This window comes from Hydra vulgaris, chromosome 14, assembly GCF_038396675.1.
Source record: "Hydra vulgaris chromosome 14, alternate assembly HydraT2T_AEP".
Classification (NCBI taxonomy): Eukaryota; Metazoa; Cnidaria; class Hydrozoa; order Anthoathecata; family Hydridae; genus Hydra; species Hydra vulgaris.
Genome location: NC_088933.1, coordinates 1,879,024 through 1,896,389, shown reverse-complemented (window position 1 = coordinate 1,896,389; position 17,366 = coordinate 1,879,024).

The window sequence follows — 17,366 nt, the reverse complement described above, 5'->3', positions numbered from 1 at the left end:
ATGATTAAATATGTTCTTGAGATAAATTCAAAAAAATATAACCAATGAAACAAAACTTAGATATTCCAATGTATAAGATTCTCAACTGTAATATTCCGGGTTTAATTACCAATCTAAATTAAATATTTTTAGTAAATAATAAAAATTAAAGTTGTTACTTGTTCTTTCTTTTTCTTTTTAAAGTGAATCAGCTGACGTTCAAATACTAATTTAATTTTTTCTTCATTTTCAGGGTTAAAAATTATTTGCATTTCAAGTGCTTCTGTTATAACAGGTGTTTTATCTTCAAGTGCTTGCATACTTATTTGAAGTCGATTTATTTGGCGCTGGTGCTCTATATATGCATTAAATTCCTCACAGTCTAGTGTTTGGTTGGTTACTGCCATTCGACCTGCAATTTTTATATCAATTGTGTGACAAGAGTCTTCTAACATGTTGAAAAACTTTAAGTATATACCAAGTGAGATATGTAAAGCAAGAACTCCTATCTAATAGTACAAGAAAGTTTATATTATTATTTACAATTGCATACACCACCATATACATTTACCGCACCAATAACTTGTATTGTATTCTATTGAATAAACGATTGTGTGACTTTGTGAAGAATTCCTAATAAATAAAATCAAAATAATGTGAATAATAAATAAAAGCAAGGCACCTGATCAAGTGGCACATTGAACAACCGTTGGTCAATAACATTGTCACATAACTTGGCAAACTTGGGATCTGCAACATGGTTGTTAAGTTTTGCTAGAGATAAATCCAGTGTCTTTAGTGATCGCATTTCAATGTTATCGTTAATTGGATTTGACATTCCTTGACTTGTGATGTTGCAAAACAGGCAAGAGTGTCTACCAAAAGTAATTGAACAAGTTTGTGTTAAGAAAGCAAAATAAATCATTTTGCATGTACCTGGCCCAGATGAGTTTTTTTAAAGAAATCTGTATTAAACATGTACTTACCATTTGCACCAGTTATTCCATAAATTGCACACAAGAATTTATAATCACCGAATACAAATACACGAATCTGCTTTTCTCTAAAATTGAACAGAATTAAATTATTATACATTTCTTTAAAAAGAAACTGTAATCTATCATAATTCTGACAATTGTGGTAAGAAACCAATAGTTAATGATTTTGTTTATGTCAAATATTGGTTGGATGTTTTTGAATTATAGTGTGCTTGGATAATTGAATTATTTTGTTGTTTGTAATATGTTCTTACTTCCAGATCATTTTTTGCAAAAAATCAATTTCTGATGTAAATCTTGTCAATGAAATTTTCAAATTTGTGGTATAATCTTTTGCCTCAAATATATTAAATATTGTTGTATTAGTTTTGGCATTAGGCTTTTCCACATTCGCTACTTGATAAAACATTTTGAACGAATCACCTCCATAGTCACCTCCTATTTTTATATGGATTTCGTCTCTTATTATACAACAAGATTTTAATCTTGTTGTATAATAAGAGGTTGTTGCTAAAATTATAACAAGAAAAAATAATTTTTGTTTTTATAGTATTGCATTTAATTTATTGTAGTATGTTAAAGTATTTTTTTAAAAGGATTTGTTTGTACCTATCTAGTCTATCTAGTATATTTGGTATATGTCCTTGTAGATTTTCGATATATGCACATGGCAATTCTTTGATTTCATAAGAACCTTTTGAATCTTTTTTTTTAACCATAAATGTAGCGTTTTTAACAATAAGATCATCACATGACCATTTCTTAGCCGCATTTCTTTGTTTTGCATTAGAAGCACAAATTACATTGTTGTTTTTCAACCACCTAAAATGATAATGTTTTTTTTTATTATCAATAACTATTAAAAGTATTGAATTTGTCTTTTCAAGATTTCTATATAATAATTGAAATCTTGTGTACCTAGATAATATTTTCATGTTGACATAAGTACTGCTCATGTTTGCTTTTAAACTGATAATTTCTTCAGCAGATATTTTGGCTTTTAAAGTATTTGATTTGCTCAGAATATTTTCTTTTTCATTATCATTAAAAGATTTTAAAAGAGTAGCAGTTTGCTTGATTGTTGAACTGATGCTTTCTCCACATGTTTTGCTCATATTATGTTTTAGATGTAATTGTCGTCTGCAAATTGTGCCTAAACATACATCTGAGCTTTCTTTGTAGGCTCTTGGTGTTGATGTGAAGCATAAGGGCTAAAATGTTGTGTAATTTATTTAAAATATTCAAAAAATCATACTATAGTTTCCTATTATAAAATTAAAAGCATTTTTGTTTTGTTATAGTAATTTTACAGTCACTTTTTTTGTAAAGATAGTCTTACCCTTGGTCCTCCTGTTGGAAATTCAATTACATTGGTTTTTATTTGAGACATTTTTTGTTTTATTACATGCAGAGCAGCATCTTCAATATTTCTTGGTATAACACTTGTTGAATCTAATGCAAATATATCTGAAAAGTTTATTTGTGAAGTTGATGACGATGATATTGATGATGTTGTTGAACTTGATATCGGAGTTGTCTGACAAGTTTTTTGATATTTCTTTCGTTCTGACAGTTGTTTGACTTTTAACAATCTACCACAACCTTGCTTGCATACTTCTTGCAAATTTTCTATCATTTCAATGACATTGGTTGATGAAATTAACCCATCACTTGGAATTGAAAAGGAACATTTAGGGCATTTTGTTTTTGTTATTAGTTTGCCAATTATTAGTGGTAATAGACATGGTGCACAGAATGAATGAAGACAGTTTTTTATAATAATTGGTTTATGCATAATTTCGTTGCAAACAGTACACACACAAAGATGCACATGAGGGTTTAAAGTGAAGTTAATATCTTGCAGTTTAAGATTAAGTTTTGTTTGAGGTAAAAGTTTAGATTGTATGTTATTTATTTTGTGTCTAGTCCAAATATTTTCACTATAACTAATACTTAAAGGTCTTCCACTTATCTTTTTCTTTTTTTTTCTTCCTTTATTGGCTTTAAAGCAAACACATTCAGCTACATTGCAATTTTCAGGCCAAGATCGTAATTTTAATTCAGTCTTTGAACCTTTTTCAATATTTCTTAATATTGAAAAGCATCTATAACACATTTTTTGAGGATGCTTATTTGGGTGGTCCTTATCGATTCGGATAAAAAAACAAAATTCTATTCTAACAATATGTTTTATTAAAAGAACACTATCATTATCTAGACTTTCTCCACGTATTCTGCATAATGTTTTTAGTTTTGTTTCATGTGACATTTTTACGTATTTTTTTATTGCAAAAATACAAGATTTGATGTACAAAATTTTTAAACTTAAAAAAGTAACCAGACTCTGGTTATTTTTTTTTTATTATAAAGTTAAAACCATCTTTTTTTTAAATATATATATCTTTAAAGCATAAAAATTCTAATAAATGCTTAATTATTAAGTTTTTGTACTAAGGATGACCATAAAATAATTTTCGACTTTCCTGCGTATTTTATCACATAAAAATTAATAAATTAAGTATTTCAAATAAAATATGTTTTCCTTGGCCACACATTTTATCAGTTTATAGTTTATATCTGACATATACATCTTCAAAGCAATGATATGACCTTTTTTATTAGGTTACGGTAAAAGACCATTACAAAAAAAAATCAAAATTACGATGTTGTTGTTGTTTTTAAAGTAACACATGCGCATAATAAATACCCGCAAATGCTTAAAATTAAACCACCGTGATGAGAGGATAAAAAAAGTAAACAAACTGTTCGCGGTATTAATTTTAATATCGTTTGTAATAGGTTTTTACTAGGTTTTAGTACCAATTTTAATATATTATTATAATATTTAGTAATAATATAGTATAATAATAAAGATTTTTTAATTCTTAAAATTAATATCAAGTTTATTTACTATAAAAAAAACTCGCACTACAAAACATTAGATGTACCTAGGTACCTTTTGAAGGTACCATTCCAAAAACAGACATAATTAGTTAATAAATTATCTAATATTTTCACCAAGTTCTTATACAGCTGAGGGTATAAAGACCTGTAAAGCATGGAAGCGTTTAAATGAGAAATAATATATTTGGTAAAATTTTTAGGTGTTTCATTCTAAACATTTAAATAATACCCAAATTAATAATTTTTGCAGAATTTAATATTTACACTGTAATCGCAAGGCAGGTCTTGCTGAAGCATGTGCACATATTGCTGCAGTTTTATTTTGGATTAATAGAATTGTTTTATTTTATTTTGGATTAATTAGAGATGTGAGAATCTAAAAAAGTAACTAATTATAATTCTAAATGGTTACCATTAAACTCACCAGCAAAGTTATAAACAAAACGTTTTTTCGATTGACAAAATAAATGAAAATTAAAGGCAGCTATTCTAAAAATAATACTTGAATCAGCTCATGAATACTCTACTGAATCTTATAATTCTGAAGTATCAGATGGTGTTGTTAAGTGTTCTTTTTAAAAAATATGTCCTTAGAAGTTAAATTTCTATACAGTTATAGAAACACCATTACAAGATACGATTGAAAATGAAAAAACTTGTTAATGTTAATCAGAATAAAACAGTCAATTATCACTTAAAAAGGACCAACAATGTTACTACTAAGTACAAACTCAACTTCTTGTTATTGAATATTAATACTGCAATTTTTACGGACAGTAAAGGACTTTTTAATTCTTAGAATTTTCTGTAAAGAAATTTTAACATATCCGAGGAGTTTAAAAAACGTATTTTTATCCTTAAAAAATTACTTTTGAAACTAGTGAACTTGAACACATTGAAAGTAATGTTTTATCATTTAGAAATAGCTACGAAAAAAACTTAAATTAAAATGAATTTTGAATATTCTATATACAATTTTGTTGCTCATAATTTAATTGAGGTATGATTTTTTTTAGTTTTTTTTCCTCTGGCATAAAGGAAAAGGTTAATAAAGTAGCAAAGATACTTCTTTGAAACCTCATTGAAAATAAATACTTATTGTTCGTTAACTAAAATCATTTTAGTTGATCGAAGTGACTGGTTTGGCATATATGGAGAAAACATTGTTGTTCAGTGGCCTTCAACTCTTTTCAATGCACTGCTAAGAAGGCTGGTGTTAAAGTCTGGTTCTCCTACTTGGAAAAAGTATGAGGCAAAGGTCTTAAGATGGTACAACAGCAAATATTTACTCAATATAAAAAAAAAAAGTGAAGTTTTGATATTTCGCTCATTTGATTCTTATTGATGCTTATTCCCAACTTATTTTTTAATTTTTCGATAAATTAACTAACTAAAAAAAGTTTATATGGGAATGACAAGAATATTTGATTTTCTTTGGCGTTTTTCTCCGTTTTCAAATTTGGCGAAACATTGTCTGATTGTAAACACGATATCTTGTGAAGCAGAAGTGCAAATCACTTTAAATTTTTAGGAAATGTTTATTATACTATTTTCTAAGGAAAGACATTTCGAAATTTTTGAATTTTGCTTCAAATTTTTTTTCTACTTGATGTAAAAAAATTGATATATAATTTTTTATGTACTTTGAAAATCTTAAAATCCAAAACCTTACCTGACATGTCAAGAACATATGCAAAAAATTTTATGGATGCTGTGTTAATATTATTCAAGTTATCGTGTTTTCAATGGACCCATTAAAATGAATGTTTTTCGATAAATTCGAGGCAAAGTATAAAATAGCATTCTAAACTAATGCAATTTTTATTGATGTAAAATTTGTCTTTTTTTTTTTTAAGTTTGAACATTTTAATGAACGATGTTCATTTTCTAAATGAACAACGAATTCCATTATTCTTAGTTTTTTTATTTTTTTTTGTTTGATTGTCTCTTATTTTTTATCTTTAAAATAATTTGTCAGTATTTTTAAATGACTATCGTTAAAATTATATTGATACTATTTACTTTCTTTCTTTATATGTAAATATTTATGAGTTATAAGTTCTTTATCTTTTTATTATATTGGAATTGTACATAGTATTTTTAACAATCTTATTCTATTTTAAACTTTTGTCTTATTCTATTTTAAACTATGTAAAGCCCACATAGGGGCTCTATGAAAAGATTGTGGTGACTTTAGTCATCCATATCTTCTTTGAGCCCCTGCCTGTTTTTTATAAATCAATTTCTTTTGTATGTAAATGTTTCTTTGTAATTATATTTTCTTATTATATAAACAGCAAATATATATTTAAAAAAAAAAAAAAAAAAAATTTTAGTATATTTGGTGGTGTACAACCTTAAAATTGGGGGTAAGGAGAATCCTAATATATATATATATATATATATATATATATATATATATATATATATATATATATATATATATATATATATATATATATATATATATATATATATATATATATATATATATATATATATATATATATACATGCATATGCAGGTATAAAAATTCTATTTTTTTTAATGAAACAAGTATTTTAATGTTATTTATTTTAAATATTTAAGATGATTTGGAGTTGAACAATCAAGCAAATGCACTTTTAAAAGTTGTTCCACCATTACCAAATCAGATAACTTTGTATGTGAATGTTTTTGAATAAGTTTCTGAAAAATGTGTTTATATAAATGTTAATTGCTTATCTTTATTTAAAAATAATTTATTTAAGTTTAAATGGCATATAAGCCTGCATTTTTAAATATCTTTGATAATTGATTACGTAATTTTGGTACCCATGGCAGAGAAATATAATTAAGTTCTAGTTTTTTGAAGTTATTGTTGTTGTTTTGTTGATTATTCTGCTTATAGTTTTTTATTTTTTTGATCATTTTTTAAAGTACTTTTATATCATAACCATTTTCTATAAACATTTCTGTAAGAAACTTTAATTCATGATTTATGTGTTCTTTACTGCATAATGCAAAAGCTCTTTGGATAAAACCTTTAAAAACACCAAAATTACTTTTGAATCGTGACAAGAATGCGGCTTTATTTCCACATTTGGTATTGCATCTTTGCAATAGATATTAAAAAGATATATTCCGGATTTGTTATTTATTATTGAAAGATTAAGAAAATTTATTGTGTGTGAATCACTTTCTTTTTCAATTGCATATTTGACATTTGTGTGTTAATTATTTAACAACTCGAGAAAACGTTCTGCTTCTGCCACATTATTAAAACGGGAATGGATATCGTCAACATACCTTTTAAATGATTTTGCATATATTGGTGGTGCAAGATATTGTGCCTGTATTAACGCTTTTTCTTCATAACATTGCAGAACACTCTCTGTCATTACTACCATTAATGATAAACTTATAGGACCAGCATCTTCTCATGTGTGTATATTGTTTTCAAGTAAAAAATAACAGTTTGACAAACAAAAATCTAAAAGTATTTTTATTTCTGAAAGCGATAATTTTAAATTATTTATAGGTAATAATTGATTATTATAATTAATTATATTATAGAATTAAAAATAGGACTGTTACGTAGTTGCTCTAATAACTAATAAATACCGCTTTATTCTTTAACAGGTATTGAAGGGTAAAGAATAAAAATAACGAAGGAAACTTGAAATTCACCAGGATCGATATACCATGATTGAGCACATTCGACAAATTGTTTGAAGTTTTGTTTTGTTAAGATTGGAGGTAGGTTGAATGAGATTTACTAAATAATTTGATAATTTATATGTAGGTGACCCTATTATGCTTACTATAATTCGCTTATAATTAGTTGGTTTGTGTGCTTTGATGACACTATATAATCTAAATTACATGCAGACAATACCAAAATGATTTCAATTAATCATTATAATAATGATAATAAATTGTCACAAGAAGAAATTGACATGTTAGTAAAATGATTTGAAGATTGTTTAATTAAATTTTATGAATCAAAGTGTTAAGTCATATATATTGGTAAAAAGATCTAAGATATGAATATAAATTGAACAATTCTGTTTTAACAGAAACAATAATATAAAAAAGTTCTTGGGATTTTCATCTCAAATAATCTAGAGCGGAAATATCATATTAATTTAGCTATAGACAAAGCAAACAGAAAATTAGGCATTATTAAAAATTGATCAAACTCTTGAGTATTTGGATAAAATTCATTAAATAACTGTACAAATCTTTAGTCCGTCCCCATTTGGAATACGAAATAATAGTTTGGAGTTTATTTTGGGATACGGAGTAATAATTTGGAGATCATTTTGGAAAAAAGACTGATAATCTTGAATTTGGGCGACACAGAGCTACAAAAATCAAATCGTCAAGGGGGAAGTCGTATGATGAAAGATTAAAGATACTTGAGTTGCCAACTTTGAATGATAGAAGAAGGGGTGATTTAATTTAAATGTATAAGATCATAAATGGGAAAAATATTGGTAATTTTCACCATTATTTATTACATTTTGAGCTGAAACAATCTAATAAAAGGAACAGTTGTTAAATATGCAGACAGTTTAGCCATTCAAAAATTTGTAACCATTTTTTACAAACAGAGTTACAAAAGATTGGGGTCCTCTTCATTATTTGATAGTAGATAAAGATAACATATTGAAATATTTAAGTATAACATATAAGTATTGATGAACATTTTGATTTCTGAAGTGATTATGTTTATTGGCTGTCCTAGTCTTAATTATATGTAGTTAATACTCAACCCAGCTGTGTGTACAGTATTTTTCTATTCTGTTTTATTCTAGAAAATGTTAGAATCTTTAATATTATGCATGATCTAATTTTTGATTCTTTTGTTCTAAGTTTTTGATTCTTTTTAATATTATGTATGTTCTAAGTTAATTCTTTTAAATTCAACCTTAAATTTTTACTTTTTTTTATATTTACTTTACTCTTATCGTTCTACTTCTACATATCTCTTATTCGTCCCTATACGGAAGATAGAATTGGTCAGGTTATCCTGCTACTGGTAACATGTAACCCAGTACAATCTGCTTCATGTCCTGCTGCCTTGTAGGATACGCCTTTTTAGACAAAGGCTAGGAGATGCCAACTCCGACTTAAAACACCCCCTGCCTTGGGGCTCTTGATTGAGTAAAGGCTAGAGATGGTGTCTCGATAAAAATACTCATCTTGGGCAGATGTTAAATGCACCCGGCTACTGTCTTGTAGAAGGCCTCCTAGGCAAAGACTTAAGAGGTAAACAGATTCTATCTGTTGACCAGCCTCGCACCCCTTCTTCATCTATTAGGCTGGCGCAGATATGTTTTTAATACATTGTTTCCAGTTTAGGATGTTGAATGCTTGATCTTCTTGACTCAATGCATGGGTTTTGCTTGTGTCTCTGTTTTTTATGACTTGGCAACTCATTTTATTATCTCCTAATGACGGTACAGCTCTAAAACTCAGTTTTATGGTTCCGAGGCCGGCTGGTAGTCAGGTTTCCCGAACTCTGTGGTAGCTCTCAAAGAGGCTGATTCCATCAACAGCTGAAAAATAGGAAAGTATTAAAAGTGCCATGTTGCGCATGGATGGTGTCCCTGTTTCTCCTTTTGGTGTTCTTAGGGTTTATTAATAGTAGTGAGGCGATTGCTTGGGCTATGAAACAGTGTACTGAATACTATCTATGCTTTGAGTCAAGTTCTATAACAAATTTTTTATTTAACAAATTTAAAAATGAATAAAGTACCAAAAACTATAAAACACAAAAAACCATCATCATCACCAAGTTCTCTAAACCTATCATTCACTAATATTCGTGGTCTTCGAAGTAACTATTCTTCTGTTGAGTCTTATCTCTTGCAAATTTCACCAGACCTTCTTGCTCTTTGTGAAACTAATTTGAGTTCAGCTGCCTTCTCTTCCTTTAATTTGTAAAGACTCCAATAGTCACATGCTTGGCCTGGGCATTTACATTCATAAGAATTCACCTATTTGTCGTGAAACTAAGTTTGAATTCACAGACTATTCTTTCGTTTAGCACCACTTCACTCTATCGCCTTTCCCTTTATACTTTATCGGTCTCCTTCATCTTAAGACTGCACTCTTTTTGATGCGATTTCTGATCATATTGATCAAGCTCTCTCTTTATCCATCCCTCTCTCTTTATCCATCCTCTTCATCCATCCTCTTTATCCATCCTCTTCATCCTCTTCATCTTCTTCATCCTCATCCATCCTGTTCATCCTCTTCATCCATCCTCTTTATCCATCTCTCTTCATCCATCCCTCTCTCTTTATCCATCAGCTAATATAGTTGTTGGTGACTTTAATGCTCATTACTCTGAATGGCTTGGCTCTAGTATCAGTGACTCTGCAGGCATTAAAGCCCACAACTTTTGCCTTTCTCAATCCCTAACTCAAGTAGTCAACTTTCCAGACAGCCTGAATCATTTGCCTTCTCTACTCAACTTATGTCTTGTTTCTGATCCTAGTCAGTGCTCCGTTTCTCCGCATTTACCCTTAGGTGCTTCTGATCACAGTTTGATCTCTCTAAAACTAATATCTAATTTTTCTTTATCACCTGAATCCCCCTATCATCGTACCTCTTACAACTACATTAAAGCTGACTGGGATTCTTTCCGTGATTTTCTTTGTGATGGCCCTTGGGTAGAAATCTTTTGTCTTCCTGTCGACAAAGTGCTTCATACATGTGGATTCAGGTTGGCATGGAGTCTTTTATTCCCTTTCGACGACTCCAGGTCATGCCTCACTCTCCTCATTGGTTTTCCTCACACTGTGCTGCTGCGATTGCCAATTGAAACCGTTACTTTCATATTTATCAGCAAAACAACTCTCCAGAAAACAGACGTTTGTTTATTACAGCTAGAAACCATTGTAAAAAGGTTTTGTCTAACGGCAAAGCCCGCTATTCTCAGGTCATGAAATCTCGTATCTCATCTCAAAAATCAGGCTCTCATTACTTCTGGAAAATCTTTAATAGTATTGATAATAAGGGCAAATCTATAATTCCACCTCTCTTGTATGGTTCAGACTTTGTCGCCTCATCTAAAGATAAAGCTGAATTGTTTGCTAAAAACGTTTTATCAATATCATCTGTTGATTCCACTAGTTGCGTTCTACCTGATATTGCCAACAAACAGGTTGATCCATTGCTTGACATTCATATCACTCCAGCTTCTGTATCTAAATTGATTTCCTGTCTAGACTCTTCTACAGCTTGTGGCCCGGACAACATACCTGTTATTGTCTTGCAGAAGTGTTCTCCGGAGCTGTCGTCTATACTCTCAAAACTATTCAATAAGTGCTTATCAGAGTCTTGTTTTCCAGCCTGCTGGAAAGCGGCATCTGTTATCCCTATCTTTAAAAAATCTGGAGAGCGATATGATTTGTCTAATTACCGTCCCATTAGTCTTCTTCCTATCATAAGCAAGGTTTTTGAATCTTTTATTGACATAAACTTAATTTCTCATCTTGAATCTAATACTTACTTTCTGACTATTAATATGGATTTCGATCTTCTCGTTCTACAGCTGATTTGCTAACAGTAATAACTGATGGGTTTTATCGTGCATTAGATAAAGGTGGAGAAGTTAAGGCCATCACTCTTGACGTTTCAAAAGCTTTTGATAAAGTTTGGCATGCTGGTCTTCTTCATAAGGTCCCTTCTTATGGTGTATCTGGCAACATATTTAAGATTATTGAATCCTTCCTTTCCAATCGTAGTATAAAAATTGTCCTCGATGGACAGCATTCTTCCTCTTATTCTGTAACTTCAGGGGCTCCTCAAGGTTCTATCTTTGGCCCGATACTCTTTTAAATTTACATTAAAAATCTTCCAGGTATTCTCACATCTAAGTTGGCATTGTTCGCTGATGGTACTACTATTTATTCTTGTCGTGATAAGAAACCAACACTCTGTGATTGCTTAGAGGGGGCATTTGAGCTTGAAAAGGATATCACTTCTGCTACAACATTGGGCTCACAGTGGCTGGTAAACTTCAATACAGATAAAACTCAATTTTTTTCATCTAATCGTTATCGCAATAGTTTAGATCTTCCTATATTTATGAACGGTGATGCACTCGATGAGTCATCTACTCTTCATCTTCTAGGATTAACTCTTACTTCCAATCATTCTTGGAAACCATATATCGAATCAGTTGCAAAATTAGCATCTGCTAAGGTTGCATCTCTTTATAGAGCTGGACACTTTCTTACTTCGGATTCTATTCTCTATCTCTATAAATCTCAAATTCGATCTTGTATGGAATACTGTTGCCATATCTGGAGCGGATCTTTTAATGAGGCCCTTTCTCTTTTAGACATGGTGCAAAAACGCATTGTAAACATAGTTGGACCTGCTCTTGCAGCGAACCTCCGACCATTATGACATCGTCGTAATGTTGCTTCTCTTTCTCTTTTCTACAAACACTATAATGGGCACTGCTCTAAAGAGCTAGCATCTCTTGTGCCATCTATTAAAGTTTATTTTCGTGTTACTCGTCATTCAATTAAGTGTCATCCTTTTTCTGTGACTGTTCCAAAGTACTCCAAAAACGCTTATTCGTCTAGTATTTTTCCTCGAACATCAGCACTTTGGAATTTGCTTCCTTTATCTTGCTTTCCTGATTCGTATAATTTGCAATCCTTTAAGTTGTCCGTCAATAGTTATCTTCCTCTACAATCTTCATCTTTTCTCTTCCAGTAACTTTTAATTCTAATAGTGGTTGCTTGCAGCCTTGTTGGAAGCGAAGTTGTTTAAAAAAAAAAAAAAAAAAGAATACTGTTGTCATATTTGGACTCGTTCGACTAATGATGCTCTTTCTCTTCTAGACAAGGTCCAAAAATGCATTGTAGTTGTAGTTGCTAAGCTTGAGCCTTTTCCCACCGTTGTAAAATTGAATCTCTTTTTATTAAAAAATATTAATAACATACGTCTCAGATTGTAACCGTTTTAAACCTTGTTAATGTACAGTTTTAATTAAACCTTTGAATCATAATTTATATTAAATCACATATTAAATATTACCATTTCAACCCACATAAACATATTTTCAATTTCACATCAGCCAAATAAACTCATTAGCAATTACGTATATAACCGTACAAACATAATAGCATCAATTATCAAATATATACGCACTTTAATTGCAAACATCCTGACGTCACGGAACACTGCAACATTTAACTTAATATAATTACACAACCAAACTTTATCACCTGCTCCAATTATTTTGTTTGTACATGTATATATAAAGATAAAAATAAAATAAGTAAATAAATAAAAGAAAACAAGATTATCTAAGATATTTAGAAATAACTTAATAAATAAATAAATTTATTGTTTATTCTAAATTTATGAAAAGAAGTAGTAGTTATGATGTCGTTATTAAGTTTAGAACTCCATAATTAAGGTTTCCTATTTGCAATAGAGAATTTGATGGTCGTATAATAGGTTTTGGGTTGAATGCAGTTCTGATTTGAAAATCTGGTAGAGTAAACATGGTTTATTTTGTTAAAAAGGGTATTAAATATTAGACGTGTCATTTTATTATCAATTTTGTACATTTTAGTATCTGATAAATGCTTAGTTGATAAACATTGAGTATATTTAGTTTCCTAAATAAACCTTTTGAGGGCGTTAATCTATTTACGTTTGAAATAATTCGTTCAGCATGTTTTTGTCTACTGAGTAGTTTTTTTCTTTTGGTTGCTTTGGTGCTGCACCAAGCACCCATAATAAGTTACTATAAATAAGGTAGATGTCAATAAGAGAAAATTATATGTTTTTTAAACAGTTTCATAAACCTTTAGTTTTATATAATAAGTCAATGTTTTTGACTTTGTGTTTTCTATTATACTTATGTATTCACACCAAAGATTTTTGTCGAGAAATACTCCTAACGACACGCACGAGTGCTCTCTTTTTATATTAGAATTATCAATACATAAATAAGAAAATTTTAATAAAATAATTTGGAGTCTATGGAAAAGAGTGTATTTGGTTTTAGTAATATTTAAGGATAGTTTATTTGACTTGAACCATTCAGACTGTGAAGTCAATAAGAAACTGACAAACTTACAAATAAGAAGTCACAAATTGACAAATAAAAAGTCGACGTTACTATTAGAGTAAAACAAGTTTGTGTCATCGGCGAATAAAATTGAAGTTAAAATAACAGAAAACTTATGTAAGATGTTTATATAAACAAGAAGGTATTGATCCTTGAGGAACACCGCATGTTACTGTCATATATTTTGATTATATTGCTTATATATTTTGATTATATTGATTATATATGCTTGATCATCAGCAATGGTGAAACTTCAATAAAGTGATCTCAAAAAAGAGCCAAAAGCTCTGTTTGTAAAATAAACTAACATAATATATATATATCTATATATATATTTATATATATATATATATATATATATATATATATGTATATATATATATATATATATATATATATATATATATATATATATATATATATATATATATATTATATATATATATATATATATATATATATATATATATATATATATATATATATATATATATATATATATATATATATATATATATATATATTAGGCCGGATCATAAAAATTAATTTTTTTTAGAATTTGTGAAAAGTGGCGTGATATAGTGTTGTTTAATATTTACAAAAAAAATATTTCTAAAGAATTGATTATACTTTGCATTTTTAAGTTTTAAGGTTTTATAAGTATATTTACTTTAGTATATGCATTAACTGAAACATGCATTTAACCCTAATACTAGATATAACTCCAAGGTTATGAAATTGAGCCAAACCTATACCTACCTAACTAAATTAACCCTAATGATATGATTAACTCCAAAATTATTATAACTTTATATTATTATATTATTATTATTATATTATTCTATTTTTATATGATTGTTTATTAATTTCTGCTTTTATCAACTGATTGCAGAATTTATCCGTCTCATCTTGTATTTTTAGAAATTAACTGAAATTTTGATATGTTATAAAATTGTAAAACAATAATGATTTCAAGATCTAAAGCTTCAAAGAATCGTCATATACTTTTTGGAGAAGGTCGTGAATTACCCAATTTTTGCTTGCCAACCCACAAGCAAGTAGGCAAAGCATACTTGTCTGAGAAGAATTATGACACTGAACCACTACGGTCTGTTTGTAAGAGACTAGCAGAGAAACTTTCTCAGATATGGATTAAAGCATCAGTTCCTACTATAAGTCTTCGAGGCATAGAATTACAGCTGGAGAAGTACATAGGCAATGTTCAGAAAGTGATTCGATCAAAGTCTGCAACAGTCAAACAAGATGAAATAGAAAAAGATCTTGACACATTGTTTGACATTTGTTCGTGTAAATGCAAAGAACTTTCGTCTTGTTGCTGTCCAATGGTTCTGAAGGTGCTAGCAATTGAGCATGACTTCCTAACTGATCAACGCACTATACGTGTTGGCAGAATAGCTGGAATCGACAAGAAGGAATCCGCACGTGCTGAGAGGCGTTTAAAACGAAAATCTGTTTCATTATCAAAGGAAGAGACTGCAGTTAAGTGTGCCAGAGTCGTTGAAGCATCTGATAATGAATCAGATAATGAAACAGACAACAATTCTGACACCGAAACTTATTCCCCTTCCGTATCAGATGTCAATACCGAAGTCACATCTACTCGTCTGAAAAACCGTGGTTTAAAAAATATTGCTCTACAAGCAGATGGTTTTGGCATATCAGATAGAGCAGTTGCCGCGATTGTATCAGCAACTCTGGTTGATTTTGGTATAGAACATATGGGGCCAGTGGATCGGAATAAAATTCGCAGAGAACGAAAACTACTGAGAACATCCTGTAAAAATGCTGATTGTAGAATTACTGGATTGTATTTTGATGGAAGGAAAGATCAGACTTTAAAACTTGAGGGGGATAGGCAGACTGTGATTTCTGAGGAACATATTTCCATTTTATCAGAGCCAAATTCAAAGTATGTTGATCATTGTACGCCAACAAGTGGATGAGCCAAATCCATTGCAGATTCAATAATTGATACTGTTGACTGCACGAACCTTGTTTGTATTGGTTCTGATTCAACTAACGTTAATACTGGTTTAAACAATGGAGTTATACGCAGAATGGAAATTGAACTTGGTCGACCACTGCACTGGTCCTTTTGTCTTTTACATCTGAACGAGCTTCCTTTGCGACATCTTTTTCACTCCTTAGATGGTGCAACAACTGGACCAATTAATGGACCAATTGGCAAGTCTATTTCAATGTCTGTTCAGAAACCTATAGTCAGCTTTGCCATATTTGTTGGTGAACCTATTATATGAAATAAGCAGTTGTTAAGCAGTGATCAACTGTACTTTTTCGAAATTGTTAATGCGGTGAAGACAGGTGTTGTACCAGTTAGATTTAATTCTAGAACACCTGGGCGACTAAACCATGCAAGGTGGTTGACACTAGCAAACTGTGTTCTACGCCTCTGTATATCTACTGAAGATCCATCAAATGAACTAATACTTTTGGCTAAATTTATTGTGAATTCATATGCGGTTGTTTGGTTTGACATTAAGAAACATTCAAACTGCTGGAATGCTGCTCCACACTATTATAAAATGATAGAAACATCACGATTTCTTCCTGTGCGTTATCGAATAATTGTTCAGCAAGTTTTGAAGCGCAATAGCTACCCGGCTCATATTGAGAGCATTATTCTGGCTATGCTCAAAGACAACCGTCAAGTGATCCGTAAGCTTGCGTTGAAGAGAATTCTTTGAGCTCGTGAAGATGACATACCAAATCGAAAATTTCAACTCCCTGAGATACGACTTCAAGCGACTAGTTATGAAGAACTGATTGACTGGCAAACACAGCCCCGCTTGGAACCTGTTCTGACAAAACATATTCCAACTGTACAAATATTGGCATGGCTTTCGTCAGTTGAAGACATAGTTATTGACATTGAGCCATTTCCATGTCACAATCAAAGTGTTGAACGTGTGATTAAAATTGTGACCGAATCAGCATCCAAAGTTTATGGTCATGAAAATCGTGATGGCTATATTCGCGTTCAACTGGAGCGCCGCAAGTTGATGCCTCACTTTGACACAAAATCTGAATTTAAGAACATTTAAGTATAGTTTCTAATCAACGTTTGCTAATGATATATTGTTTTGACTGTTCAAATAATTTGAATTTCATTATAAATTCAATCAATAATTTATGTAACAAATGAGCGTTTTTAAGTTAATTTATTTGAAAACTTCAAAGGTAAAAATAAAAAGTATAGCAAAGTAGCAGCGAAAAACGGTTTGCAGCATTGCATTCAGCGTATTTGAGAGCCAAATACTGGAAATTCTTGAAGAAATTTTCCAAATTTTTATAAGTTATGATCCGGCCTATCATATATATATATATATATATATATATATATATATATATATATA